This window comes from Xenopus tropicalis, chromosome 10 (genome assembly GCF_000004195.4).
Source record: "Xenopus tropicalis strain Nigerian chromosome 10, UCB_Xtro_10.0, whole genome shotgun sequence".
Taxonomy (NCBI): domain Eukaryota; kingdom Metazoa; phylum Chordata; class Amphibia; order Anura; family Pipidae; genus Xenopus; species Xenopus tropicalis.
The window spans coordinates 27,353,726-27,367,994 of record NC_030686.2 but is presented as its reverse complement, the minus strand read 5'-3'; the positions used below and the strand labels follow the sequence as shown (position 1 = coordinate 27,367,994).

General features: G+C 42.5%; 1 protein-coding gene across 1 annotated transcript in view; it reads left to right on the top strand.

The window, feature by feature from the left end:
• Nucleotides 1-5,026: 5,026 nt before the first annotated feature.
• Nucleotides 5,027-14,269, top strand: part of card14 (caspase recruitment domain family member 14) — a 49,413-nt gene continuing 40,170 nt past the window's right edge. Inside the window, exon 1 of the mRNA XM_002937309.5 lies at nucleotides 5,027-5,287. The gene's annotated coding sequence lies outside the window, so the exon portion shown is untranslated. The remainder of the gene's footprint in view (nucleotides 5,288-14,269) is intronic.

Here is a 14,269-nt window from a genome sequence, read left to right as displayed (position 1 = left end):
AAAATTGTGGGACTGACAGCATTTTACACTTCACCATTGAAAGTAAATAGGTAAAATGTAATTTGGCTTTTGGTGGCACCACCCACTTTTTCTAAACTTGAGTACATAATCACCCACACAGTGATTGAGCCACAGTGACTGACTGTGCAAAGTTTGGGGAGGAAGGCAGCAGGTTGGATTTCCCCATTGAAAGGCAATAGGTAAAATCTGATTGGCTGTTGGTGGCCCTGCCCACTTTAAAAAAAAACAAACTTGAATACGTAGTCTACCAGTGAGTGACGTTGCAAAGTTTGGGAACCCTGGCATCAAACCAATAAAATTCAATAGGTGAAATCTGATTGGCTGTTGGTGGCTCAGTGCCCTTTTTTTAACCTTGAACCGCAGTTAACTGGTGCCTAACCCTGCAAAGTTTGGGGACCCCGATGTTATTACTGTGAGAATGGCAGCAGGTTGGATTTCCACCAAGTCAATAGGTAAAATTTCATTGGCTGTTCACAGCTCCGCCCACTTTTGGGCATCCAATAATCATCATATTTTCATTCAGGCTGAGCCCATGACTGTGTGATTCAAGTTTGGGGAGTGTCGCCTCAAAGCTGTAAGATTGGCAGCAGTTTCCATTTCCCCATAAAAGTTAATAGGTGAAATTGGATTGGCCCCTCCCACTTTGGGTCATCCAACAAATGTTGCTGTTTCATTCAGCTGACCCCATTATTATGTTATTCAAGTCTGGGGGGTGTAGCTTCAAGGTTGTAAGTGTGGCAGCAGTTTGAAAATCTTCCCTGTCAAAGTCAATGGGAAAATTGGGGGGTTCTGAGCGGCGCCACAAAAAGATGGGGGGCAGGATCCCTTATAAAAGCACAAGCAGACAGCTCCGCTATAGGGCAAAGAAGTGTGGGGAGCTTGGGTGCTGTACCCCTAAAACTGTAGGAGGAGTAGCGTTTAGAAAACTAGAATAAGAAAAAGCGAAAGAATAAGCTGAAGTGGAAGAACAGTTTGGGGGTTTCCAACCCAACACAATACACAGTATTTGCTCACTTTGGTTGTTGTCGGAATTGTGTCGGGGTGGCACAATGGAGGTCCTTATGGAATGAGAATCTGAAAAAGATACATATTCCTGTTCACTAACCCCATGAACTAAGTAGTCTAAATTTTAATTTTATTGTTTTTATTCTTATGTTTTCTACCTTACCCTTCTATAAGTTCTAGCAATCAGATAATAGTTTAAATTCAAAGCCTAAAAGCTGGAAACCAAAGAAAATGAAGTCAAAAGCTACAAAAACAAAGACAAAATGCAGAGTTGTCTTTGAATACTATTGTAAACACCATACTAAAAATTAATTTTTAAGGTGAATAACCCTTTCTGGTACAGGTATGGGATCCGTCATCTGGAAACCCGTTATCCAGAAAGTTCCGAAGTACAGAAAGGCTGTCTCCATTATAAGCAAATAATTCTCATTTTTAAAACTGATTACCTTTTTCTCTGTAATAATAAAACAGTACCTGTACTTGATCCCAACTAAGATATAATTACCCCTTATTGGGGGCAGAACAGCCCTATTGGGTTTATTTAATGGTTAAATGATTCCCTTTTCTCTGTAATAATAAAACAGTACCTGTACTTGATCCCAACTAAGATATAATTAATCCTTATTGGATGCAAAACAATCCTATTGGGTTTATTCAATATTTAAATGATTTTTAGCAGACCTAAGTTATGGAGATCCAAATTACAGAAAGATCCCTTATCCGGAAAACCCTGGGTCCCGAGCATTCTGAATAACAGGTCCCATACCGGTACTGTATCCCAACAAACAATTATTCCTTATTGGACGTAAAACAATCCTTTTGAGTTTATTTAATGTTTAAATTAATTCTTATTAGACTTAAAGTTTGGAGATAATTACGGAAGAAAAATCCAGGTCCTGAGCCTTCTGGATAACAGGTCCCATGCTTGTAATAGAGGGCAGCTCCAAAGACCATAAAAAGTCTGTTTTTACACAGTAAAATTCAATATTACATTGCTTCCCTGACTGAAATGGTCAATGAAGAGTAACACAATTTTTACAATCGTTACAATTTTTAAAAAAAAAATATTTTTATGAAACAAAGAAAAACAGGTACACTTGTGCATTGGCAAATGGTAGATATTGGTTATATGGTTATAGTTCATGGGTACCTGTGTTACTGGGTACATGAGAGTAAGCGTGGGCCCTTTCAGATGCAGCATTGGCCATGTGTCCATTTTTTGCTAAGGGGCTACTGCCGGTGATGGTGGGTCTCCTGGGGGAAACAGGACCGGGGTACCAAGACAGTCTGTCCAGTGGTGCTAGATTTGTATAAAGGTTAACATTTTGTCTTTCTTATCCAGAATGGTTCTCTCTAGTGTAGCCGTATCGCCCATAGCTTTTTTCCTTTCTTGGGCTTTGGGAGGTGTCTGGTCTTTCCAGCTGGAGTTGGCGGATTGGGTAGTAAGAGCTGTGGTCATTCTGTGGTACGTTAGCCACTGTGTACGTGGGAGCTGCCTTTCGTTGCATAGTTGTTGTAGGGGTACAACATATTGACCCATACATCCCCGATCATAGTGAGGTTCAGGGTATACCATATTTGTTGTGTGGCACAAGTCTGGGAAATTCTAGGTTTTGCCAAAGTGGGGTTTGTGGGTAGTGCGTAAATTTAATTTAAATAGTTTGTGCCCGGCTCGTATTACTTTGCCTTGTAGTAGTAATAGCAGCGGTGACATTGGTGGAGAGTGAATTTTTTGTTTGGGGAGGCTAAAGATGGGCCATACCAGACTGACCTAAAGCTAATGTGACACTTAGTGGATTTGCTGCTGGTGTAAAAAATTAACCTCCCAACTACCTCTTGTGGTTCCCACTGACTCCCAGGGATAATGCGCAAAAGTGTGGGTGGGAGGGCTTTTTTTACCCTAAAATGCTTAGGATGTAAAAGTATCCATACGTGCACTTATGTGAGGGGTTCTCCATCCATCTGTGTTTGGGATCAGTTAGCTTAAAGGGGTAGTTCGCCTTTGAATTAACGTTTAATATGATGTAGACATTGATATTATGAGAGACTTTGTAATTGGTCCTCTTTTATTTATAATGGTTTTTCAGTTTTTTGTTCAGCAGCTCTCCATTTCCCTGATATCACTCCAACTTGCAACTCAGCAATAAAGTGTAACCAAAGTTTATCAGAGCACAGGTCACATGGCTGTGGCACCCTGGGAAATGAAGAATATGGCTAGCCCCATGTGAAATTTCAAAATTAAATAAAAATTTTGCATTTTTGAAAAACTCTTCAATGCAGGATTCTGCTGGGGAAGCTCTATTAACTGATGTGTTTTGGAAAAATCATGTTTTGCCATGACAGTATTCCTATAAATTGCAGTTGGGATACCTTGGTCCTGATTAATTTGGGGGCTAGGTAAAAGGCTAATCCCCAACAACCATTTTTTTTTTCTTACAGTTCAGAGGTACAGCAGGTGGATCTGGAAAATATCACTCAGACATGAGGCAGTAGGATGCCAGCCATGTAGGATGCTATGCCCAGTCTCGTGCCTAAAGGTCCCCTTACACGGGCCTATTGTAGCTGCCGATATGGGTCCCTTAGACAGATTAGGCAGCTTATCGCCCATGTATGGGCACTACCGACGGGCCTGCCCGACCGATATCTGGCCTGAAATCAGCCAGATATCGATCGGGCAAGTTAAAAAATCTAGTTGGATAGGGGACTGCATGGGCTCGTTGATGCGGTCCCCGGACCGACTTTGCCTATACCCGTCGTTATAATTCGATCGAATTAGCCTGGATTCTCCCGATATCGCCAAGCGAGTGGATCTTTGGGCACCTTTAGGCTAAGGTCAGATAGTGTATCTCCACTGGCATACCGGTACAGAAAACAGATACTGCCTGATACCACAGTACAGGTATGGGACCTGTTATCCAGAATGCGCGGGACCTGGGGGTTTCCAGATAAGGGATCTTTCTGTAATTTGGATCTCCATAACTGAAGTCTGCTAAAAATCATTTAAAATGATACTGTTTTATAATTACAGAGAAAAAGGAAATCATTTTTAAAAATTAGAATTATTTGCTTATAATGGAGTCTATGGGAGATGGGCTTTCTGTAATTCTGTAACGGGTTTCCAGAAAAGGGATCCCATACCTGTATAAGGATTGTCTCCACTAATGTTTTTCAGCCTAAAGCTGAATTTCTACTTTACTGGTGGCCGAATGTAAAAGGTAATGAAGTACCTTATGACTGGAGCCTTATAAATAATAATAATAATAGCAGCAGCTGTTTGGATGCAGGTTTATCCATGAGTCACACTGAATGAATCAAGATACCTTTTCCTGTTTGCCTCAGTTGCCCAAAATACACTATGGGTGTTTCCTCTTTTTACCATCTGAGATTCAGGAAAGTATTGCACAACGTTACAAATTAAGATGTTATGAGGCCAACCCTCTTTATTAAAGCAACATGTGAATTGTTACAGCACTTACCTGTGTTTTCCTGAACATGATCCTAAAAGTAAGAATATAATGCTACTTTGTTCTTCCATTTTCAGCTGCAGGAAAGGGGCAAACATCCTGGTAACCTTCACCCTTTGTTGTATTTTACAAAGAGGAAAAAGTTTTCTGCTAAGTAATAAAATTAATCAATGAGTATGATCACCCACCATGGTCAAAGTGTCTGTGTTGTTATATAAACATACATTATTATCAATATAAGATATGATATATAATAATTACTTTGCATTACTTGAACCATCTGCATGAACTCAGAGCTAACAAATTTAGACCACATCTCCATAAAAGCTCAGATCCTGAAGCACAAAGGGACAAAATCTTTTAATATATTTCCAATGTTACTTCATATCATAGAACATTTCTGTACTAAATAGGGAGTTCAGACTCTGTACAGGCAAGAGCAATGTGTCAAGGCAGGATCTATAACCTACAGAACCGGCCTGTTCACTTCAAGCCTCCCTCCCTCTCTCTTACCAAAGCATTATTCATGTAAGAGGAAAATACTCACTGTTTAGGTGCTTGTATAAGTTAAGGTCTCCTAAACCAGGGCTTTCAAACTGGAGACCAAAGGACTGGACAATGGCCCCATAAGAGATTGTTATGGCCCATGGACTATTCAAGAACTTCATTGTCCTCTTTGGATGGCATCATTTTTATTTAATAACCTGCTCCCTGACCATGTAGCATAGCGAATAATCAGAACACTACACAGAGAGAGTTGGAAAGGACTGTCCTAGACCATTAGCAGGACAGTTTGGGTATGTACTTATTTGTTTATCTTTTTGTTACACTTGTTTAATGTTTCTTTCCATTGGACAGGTTATAAAAGCACCCATACTTAATAAAAGTGCTTTACGTCAGGTATTATTTAAAGGGATAATGTCATGATTTTTATGGTGTACATTTTATTCCTGAACCAACAAATATATTTTTTTAGTAATATTGGTGTGTAGGCGCTATCTCAGTGCATTGTGCCTGAGTCTGAGCTTTCAGAAGGAGCCAGCGCTACACATTAGATCTGCTTTCAGGTAACCTATTGTTTCTCCTACTCCTATGTAACTGGAGGAGTCCCAAGCCGGACTTGGATTTCTTAATCTCTGCCCTTTGACACCCTTGTGACCATAATACCTCTGTAAGGGCACTTTTCTTTGTCAAGTCTGTAAGTGTAGAAGTTATTGTAGCATATAGGGGAATGAAATTGTGGTAGTAACCAGCGAATCCTGAAAAGGACCATACTTCAGTTTTCATTTTGAGGACTGGGGTCTGTCTGAACACTGCTATCTGCTATCAGTTCTCACTTGCCCCTTACCTACTTCATATATCCTAAGTACTTTTTACCTAACACATACTTGTCTTAAAGTAAAACTAAGGCTTAACTAAAGAAGTAGGCTAGAAAGGTTGCACATTATGTTTCAGACTTGTGTACCAGCCCAGAGCAACCCCAGCCCTTTAGCAGGGAAGATCTGTGCCTCCAATGATGCCCCAGTGGCTCTCTATCTTTTTCTCTGCACACTCACTGCACATGCTCTGTGCTGCTGTCACTTGCTTAGGGACCGACCCACAATATAAGGGATATATAGAATATAAACATCACATAATAATAAAGCTGAGTCACATAATAATAAGGCTGATCACATGTATAATAAGGCTAATTAGTAATTTATACAGATTATTAGTGCTTGGCAGTGCTTGCGCGCCCATTTAGCTCAGATACGGAGCATTGGGGACAGAACGCGCTGAAGTTTTCTGCTCATCCTGTCCCCATTGCTTCGTATGTGAACAAAGTTTCAGTGCAGCTTGGGCACCATGTCGCCATAAATTTGTGCCACCCTAGGCCCGGCCCTTTGTGGCCTCGCCACAAATCCAGGCCCTTATGTGAATGTCGCAGACACTACTAACAGATTCCTGTATGGTGACCCTCTATGACAATTTTGAAGTACTGGGTCATTTCTACTATAGAGATGCTGAACCTTTAGGCTGATTTAATATGTTTAGTATATAAAATATGGCATATCTAGCCATACTTATTTTTAGGGTTTAGTTCTCCTTTAAGGAGTACAAAATGGCCTTAAACTGGTCCAGATGACCCTGTCGGATGATTGTAAACTACAACAGCATCAAGATAGGCAGCTGCATAACTTGAATGAGGGCACAACACCTTATCATTAAGTCTCTGGAAGGGGGCTCCATGTAGTTCATGATAAATTGGTATAAACCAAGGGGACTAGAAAAGGCAGTTTTGGGTTTAAACTTTTCAGATAATAGCCCTTTGTTAAGCCAGGTAGATATATAGGCTGCCTCACCCAAGGAATCCAGTAACACTGCATTGGCCTTGCACAAGTCTACACCAAACGTTATTAGTCCATATGGTTTAGGGACCAGGAATATTGGGCTACACCAGCCACTGTTTGACTCCTTGATAAACCCCAGTTTAAGCATTTCTACCAGCTTCTTCCTCACAAGACCTTTTCTACCATGAGGGAGGTGATAAGGGTGAAACCATTTACCCATAGGTCTGTCTGTTTCTACTTTATGTGACATAAGATGTGTCAGCAGTCAGCAAATATTGGGGGCGTGTCCAGCCACGTATGGAGCAGGGCGCATTTTTCGGCGCTCCCGGGGTCTGGCCGTGCTAACTGCCACAAACAGGGGATATCCCCATAAAACGCTTACCCCGCTACAGCGACAGGGTCCTTCTGCCTTCCCTCTCCTACCCGCCGCATCCGGGAGGCTTCCACGAGCCGCGGCGGCGGAGATCCGATTGCGGCCTAGGCGCGCCGCGGAAGCCGCGGCCTAAATTTTGGCGGCCTGCCCGCGACCGTGACATAACGGCGCGGAGCACGGGACTTTACACCCGGACCATCTCAAAACCGCAGGAGGCGGCAAATAAGAGCAGGGTGAGTAGGCCCTGACCCCGGGGGCGCCATTCCATTAACCCTGATACAGGGCTGCAACGTGCTGCACCCTAAGCCCCAACCAAAGCCTCTGACAGCCTACTATGAGCTGTTAAAGCCACAGGCCATAAAATAAGGCTAACAGCAGAACAGTCCTATTTCCACAGAGACTAACCTATGTGGCCTTAAATCTGATAATAAATCTGACAATTGGAACTGATATCTACTGAATAGGGGTCCAGACCTGAGATGGTTAACTGACCCTTAAGATATAACAGCACCGCGCACAGAGTGCTCCTCCTCTAATATCTCTGCCAAACAGACCCATCAGCAGTACCAATATACACAACAGAACTTTGTCTCTAATACCGACCGCTACAATGGGGAAGCACTCCCAAAAGCAAAAAACAGAAGCTGCCACACGATTGGAGCGCTTCGCTCGTACGGAACCACAGAGCTCCCAGTCAATCTCGCCCAATAACTCGCTTCCACCGTCGCCAGGAATGGCAGCGGAGACACCTGAACCATCACCAAGTGAACTCCTTTCAGCAATAATTGAAAGTCGCACCGCTACCACATCTCAATTGGAAGAGATCAAAGTGGACATCTCTCTCCTGCGTCATGATCTGCAGAACATCAGAGAACGTACAACGGAGATAGAAACTAGAGTCTCCACACTAGAGGACACAGTCTCTCCTCTTCCAAATAACATTACAACCATGAAACAACAACTTCAACACGCACTAGACAAAACGGAGGATCTTGAAAACAGACTCCGTAGGAATAATGTGCGTATTGCGGGCCTACCTGAGAAAGTGGAAGGCCAAAATCCGGAGACTTTCATTGAAAACTGGCTAAAACAAACCCTCGGAAATGATACCTTCTCCGCCATGTTTGTAGTTGAAAGAGCCCATAGGGTTCCTACCAGGCCGCATCCTCCTGGAGCCCCTCCAAGACCATTCCTGCTGCGCATGCTGAATTACAGGGACCGAGATGCTGCTCTAAAGGCTGCAAGGATTAAGGGCCCCATCACCTTTAATGGAACAACAATCTCCTTGTATCCAGATTTTTCGCCAACAATACAGAAACAAAGAGCTACGTTCACTGCAATCAAAAGGCGTCTTCGGGAAGCGCGCATCCCATATGGAATGATATACCCTGCGAGGCTCCGAGTACAAGATGGCGACCGAGTACAGTTCTTCAACTCGCCAACGGAGGCTGATGACTGGCTAACACGTAGGAATCCAAGGCGTTCACCACCACGTGATTAAAGAGTAGACAACCAGTTACTCTTGAACATCCTCAATGGCTGAGTAGCTCGGACAATTTCTGAAGGTCACTTATCCCTGACACCCCTTTCCATTCTGTGAGCCTCTTACTGCCTCAGACTGATGGGATTGCAGCTCCAAAGATCCTGTTAAAACATACATCAAAGACCCTGGAGCTCCAGGTAACTCTCTCCTTTGGATGACTGCTTTGGACAGGGAGACCCCCCCTACAGCAACGATCAATACCCAGACAATCCCATACAGCCTACACCGTGGCCCTTATTCCTTAAACGCTCCTCCCATTGCCCTCGGTCTGGTTCTACTACAGAACTCTGATGCTGCGGTAGCTTTTTGCTATCCCTCCCTTTTGGATATATACTGGTTATTCCTATTTTTTCTAAAGTTCCTGCTATAAAGTTCAGATGAGCGCGGACACGCTCACTAAAGCTTCTTTAAGCATACTACAGTTTTGGGTACTAGACCCGCCTAAGTTGGGAAGGTGGGTAGGGTGGGATAGGGAATTTTGGTTGGGGATGTTATGTTTTTTATTTGTCTATACTACTACTATTCAGGTCTTACAACTCTATAAGATACTCTCTCACAAACACAAACTAATGGCGGACATCGCTCACAGCGGCACCAATCTAAAGTCAACACAATATGGCTAAAATTTCAGTGACCTCTTGGAATATAAGAGGGCTTAACTCAAAGTTTAAAAGGAGCCTTATGTTTACCTACCTAAAGAGATACCCTCCCTCTATTCTCCTATTCCAGGAGACCCACCTTACGGGGCAAAAAATTCTAGCACTTAAAAAACCTTGGGTGGGATGGCACTATCACTCTACCTACTCCTCCTATTCCAGAGGAGTCTCAGTGCTAATACGCAAAGGGGTGCCATTTGAACTAATTAAGCTACATACAGATTACTATGGTAGATTCATGATTCTCCATGGTCTCCTAGCTCGCAGACCCATAACAATTATTAATATATATTTGCCACCGCCGTTTGCAATGTCCGTCTTAGATCAAATTGTCTCTAAACTTGCGGAATTCCCCATAAGCAGTCAGCAAATATTGTTTATGTGTAAAGGTCCCCATACACGTTAAGATTCGCTCGCTTGGCAAGATCGCCAAGCAAGTGGATCTTCACCCGATATCCCCACCTACGGGTGGGCGATATCGGGGAGCGTGTAGGCTAATTCGATCGTTTGGCCCTGGGGCCAAACGATTAAATTATATTGGTGGTAATGGGGCAGTCGGTTCGGGGACCGCATCAACGAGCCGATGCGGTCCCCGATCCGACTGAATCTTTTAACTTGGCTGATCGATATCTGGGCAATTTCAGTTGGGATGGCATACACGGCGCGTATGCCATCCCACCGGCGATTTACATTTTAACCGGTGGGATGTCATATCAGGGAGATTAGTTGTCCGCAACAAGGGAGATTTGTCGTGGGCGACTAATCTCCCCGTGTACCAGAGCCCTAACATGAACAATTTAAAGAGATTAACATGATAAATCTGTTTACCTGGACATGCAACTTTTAATTTAGTTCCCCTGTTCTGCACAAAACATCAAAGGCTACGAGTTTGCTTTCTGACGAAGGGAGGAGTAACAACACTTTATCACCTGGCTGCAAAGATAAGCATTTCTATTAAAGTGTTGTTCCTGACTTGGCTGTACCTTTCTCAAAGTCTCTGTAACAAAGTGACACAGCAGGTTTAACTGATCTCTGAGCTCTATGACATACTGAAACTGTTTTAGCCAGGGCAACGCTGCTCTTCCGAAGATTTCCAGTTTTTCGTGATTGCTGCAAATTTTTAAACACACCCCATTCAACCAACCCATCAGTTTGTGGGTGATACACTGAGGTGTTTATAGACTCTACGTTTATCTCTTTCATGAGTTTGGACATGAAATTGGTCCCTTGATTGGTGAGCATTTTCTAAAAGAGCCCCATCCTTAAGAACGAATCAAAAAGTTTAGCAGTAGCTGTTTGTAAAGATAATGCCTCTGGGTACGGAGTGGCTAGTTAACATCTACAAGATAAAGATCCATACCAACTTTCTCAACGGGGGAATCTATTACAGGCATTAAAAGGGCAGGTTTTTGGACTTAATTGGCTGGATAACTGCAATCTGGACACACATAATAACCTTTTGCAACAACATCCATGTAAATACCTGGGCAGAAAACTTTGGAAGAATGTGCTCTAAGGTTTTATCTCTGCCCAAATGTCCACCCCAGGGAACTGTACGAGCCACATATAGCCCTTATTAATCCCAGGAACCATCATTCATTTCAAAGCCTCCCCTGTTTGTATATTCGTGTCCACCCTGTATAACAAATCATTATGCAATTCAAAATGAGGAAAAAGATTAACTGTTTCAAGTACCATTATTGTGTCCCCATTTTGTAACACTTTGTCATATAGTTTAGCCAACGCTGGGTCATCTCCCTGTTTCTTTCTAATTATAAAGAAAACCCTGCATAAGTTTGCTAACTTACACTGGGTTAGGGGCAGAAAAAGCTTAGAAATTTCAAAAACTGTACCCGAACGGGCTTTTGTAACAAAGAGCATTCATTAATTTTTTTATTTAATTAATCTTATGTTGTTCCACTTTTCGAATATAATTTATTCACATTTTTCACATTTTCACTTATTGTGTATTACACTTGAATAGTACTACATAAATGTTTCTCTATCTATTTATTTATCTATCTATCAAACTTCATCATCATCATCATCATCATCATCATCATCATCATTTATCTCTTCATAACTCTTTCTTTACCTAAAGAGGCCCATGTATTAACATTTTGATTTTTGTGGTTTTATAGTTTTTGAAATCACGCTTAAACTCATTTCCACAAATGTCAGTCATTTAATTAAAAAAGCAAGAACAATAAAAAAAGTTGTGGATAAAAAATGAAAACTGCAACATTTTTGATTTGTCACATGAAATCCGTGACTTTTTCATATTGTCGTGCAAAAGCCAGAGTCAAATAAACCCAAAAACCTCTTAAACTTCAAAGCTAAGAAAGATATTTCACTTGTAAAAGGGACAATGTTAAATTAAATCCAAATAGCCCCTTAAACAATTGCCATTTCAAATCACCGATAATGGTTTTTCAATGGTTTTTCCTTCTGTGTTTAACTCTGTGAAAAGCCTTTCCCAGTTGATATATTGCAGAGATGCAAGAAGGCAAAGTCTGCATGTTTAAAATGTAGCTGTCTCTGCAACATAAGCTCAAAGGAGACCATGTTGTGATCACTGTTCCCCAAATGCTCACCCACACAAATGTTAGAGATAAGTTCAGTATTATTATTTATTGCCAGGTCCAAAAGAGAATCATTCCTAGAAGGCTCTTGAACCGCCTGAAATAAAAAGTTGGCATTTAGCATATTTACAAACCTACTAGCTTTTTCTGACTTGGGCACCCCATTACTCCAGTCAATGTCTGGATAAGTCCCCCCTAATAACAACTTGACCCAGTTGTGAAGCCTCCTCCTTTACAATAGTAGCTGGGCCTCATCCCCCTCATCAATACGGGGTGGTTTATAGAATACACCAGTGATCATTTTCTTGTACTAGCCCTGTTGAAATCTCTACCCAAAGGCATTTTCTGTTTCTGTCCCTGGTAATTTCTTTATTGCATGACTTTATTTCTGGCTTTACATAAAGACAAACCCTCCACCCTTTTTATACCCTTTGTCCCTCCTAAAAATGGTGTAACCATTTAAATTCACAGTCCCATGTTTCATCCCACCAGCTCTCCTAATTTCCCAGACAAGCTCTGTGTATTTGCCAGCGTACAGTGGAGGTTGCTACTTCTCCCTCTGAAGTTTAGATCTAAGATTACTAATCGCTTGTCTTCTTTGTAACAGAGGGATCTGTTTAGCTAGTAAACTATATGCCCCCCTCACTCCGCCCCCATGACACCTTACTAATCCTACTGCCCAGTCTACATTAGGTTTCCCATAAAACTCTAGCTCACCTACCCCACCTCCTTGCCTAGTTTAAACACTCCTCCAACCTCTAAGCCATTCTTTCCCCTAGCACAACGGACCCCCTTCCACTGAGGTGCAATCTGTCACAGCTGTATAGATTGTACCCCAAGTGAAAATCAGCCCACTGCTCTAGGAACTAGGGATGCAACAAATCAAGGATTTAGTTCAGGATTTGGCTTTTTTTTGCCAGGATTTGGATCCAGCTGAATCCAAGAGCCTAGCCAAACCAAATCCGAATCCTTAAAATTACGGGACTTTTGATCATGTGAACATGGAAGTAAAATATTTTTGAGTAATTTAACCCTTCAGTAACCTAATTTGCAATTTTGATTTGGTTCGGTATTCAGCCGAATCTTTTATGAAGCATTCCGGGTTCAGCCAAACCCAAAAATAGTGGATTTGGTGCATCCTTACTAGGAACCCAAACCCTTCCTTCCTACACCAAGACTTTAGCCACCCATTAAGCTCCCTAAGCTCCCGCTGTCTCCCTAATAGGGATGTAGCGAACCCGCGCAAAAATGTTCGCGAACCCGTTCGCGGACTTTCGCCAAAACTCGCGAATATTCGCGAACTTTGCGAACCCCATAGACTTCAATGGGAAGGCGAACTTTAAAACCTAGAAAAGCCATTTCTGGCCAGAAAAATGATTTTAAAGTTGTTTAAAGGGTGCCACGACCTGGACAGTGGCATGCAGGAGGGGGATCAAGGGCAAAAACTTCTCAGAAAAATACTTTTAAAAAAAACGCCAAAAAAAAGCGCCAAAAAAAAAAAACGCAAAAAAATAACGCAAAAAAAAAAAAAACGCAAAAAAATAACGCCAAAAAAAAAAAACGCAAGCTATTCCTATGTATATGCATAGGCGATAAAACGCGGCGGAAAAACGCGGCGGGAAAACCAAGGCGAAAAAACGCGGCGAACCCAAAGTGGCGAACATTGGCAAAAGTCCGCGAATTTTCGCGAACGCGAACACCCGATGTTCGCGCTAATTAGTTCGCCGGCGAACAGTTCGCTACATCTCTACTCCCTAAGCTTGCACGCGGCACTTGCAAAACTTTCAAAAAAATAACATTGGAAGAACTTTCCTTAAGCTGGCCATACACGCACCGATAATATCACACAAAACCCCGTTTCGTCCGATATTCGGTGCGTGTATGGCGAGTCGGCAAGTCGACCGATATCACAGGAGGCTGCAGGAGGCTCGCCGATCGGCCAGGTTAAAAGATTTTGATCGGGGCGCCATAGAAGGCGCCTGAGCAAAATCTGCCGTCAGGGCTGAATCGGCAGAAGGATGTAGAAGTCCTATTGTTTCTACCTCCTTATCTGCCATTTCAGCCCTGAAGGTTAGTGGCGGATTTAACGATCTTTCGTGTGACCGATGGTCGCACGAATGATCGCAAATCGCCACGTGTGTGGCCACCTTTAGAGCCTAGATCCCTAAACTCATCCTGCTGCTGTTCTCCTCCCCCCAGAATGTCTGACCCCACTAGGCTCTGCTCAGTGAGACTCCTCACAACATTGCCAGTTTATTTGATAAAGTTGCTTTCGCCAGCCACCAGCCTGTTAGT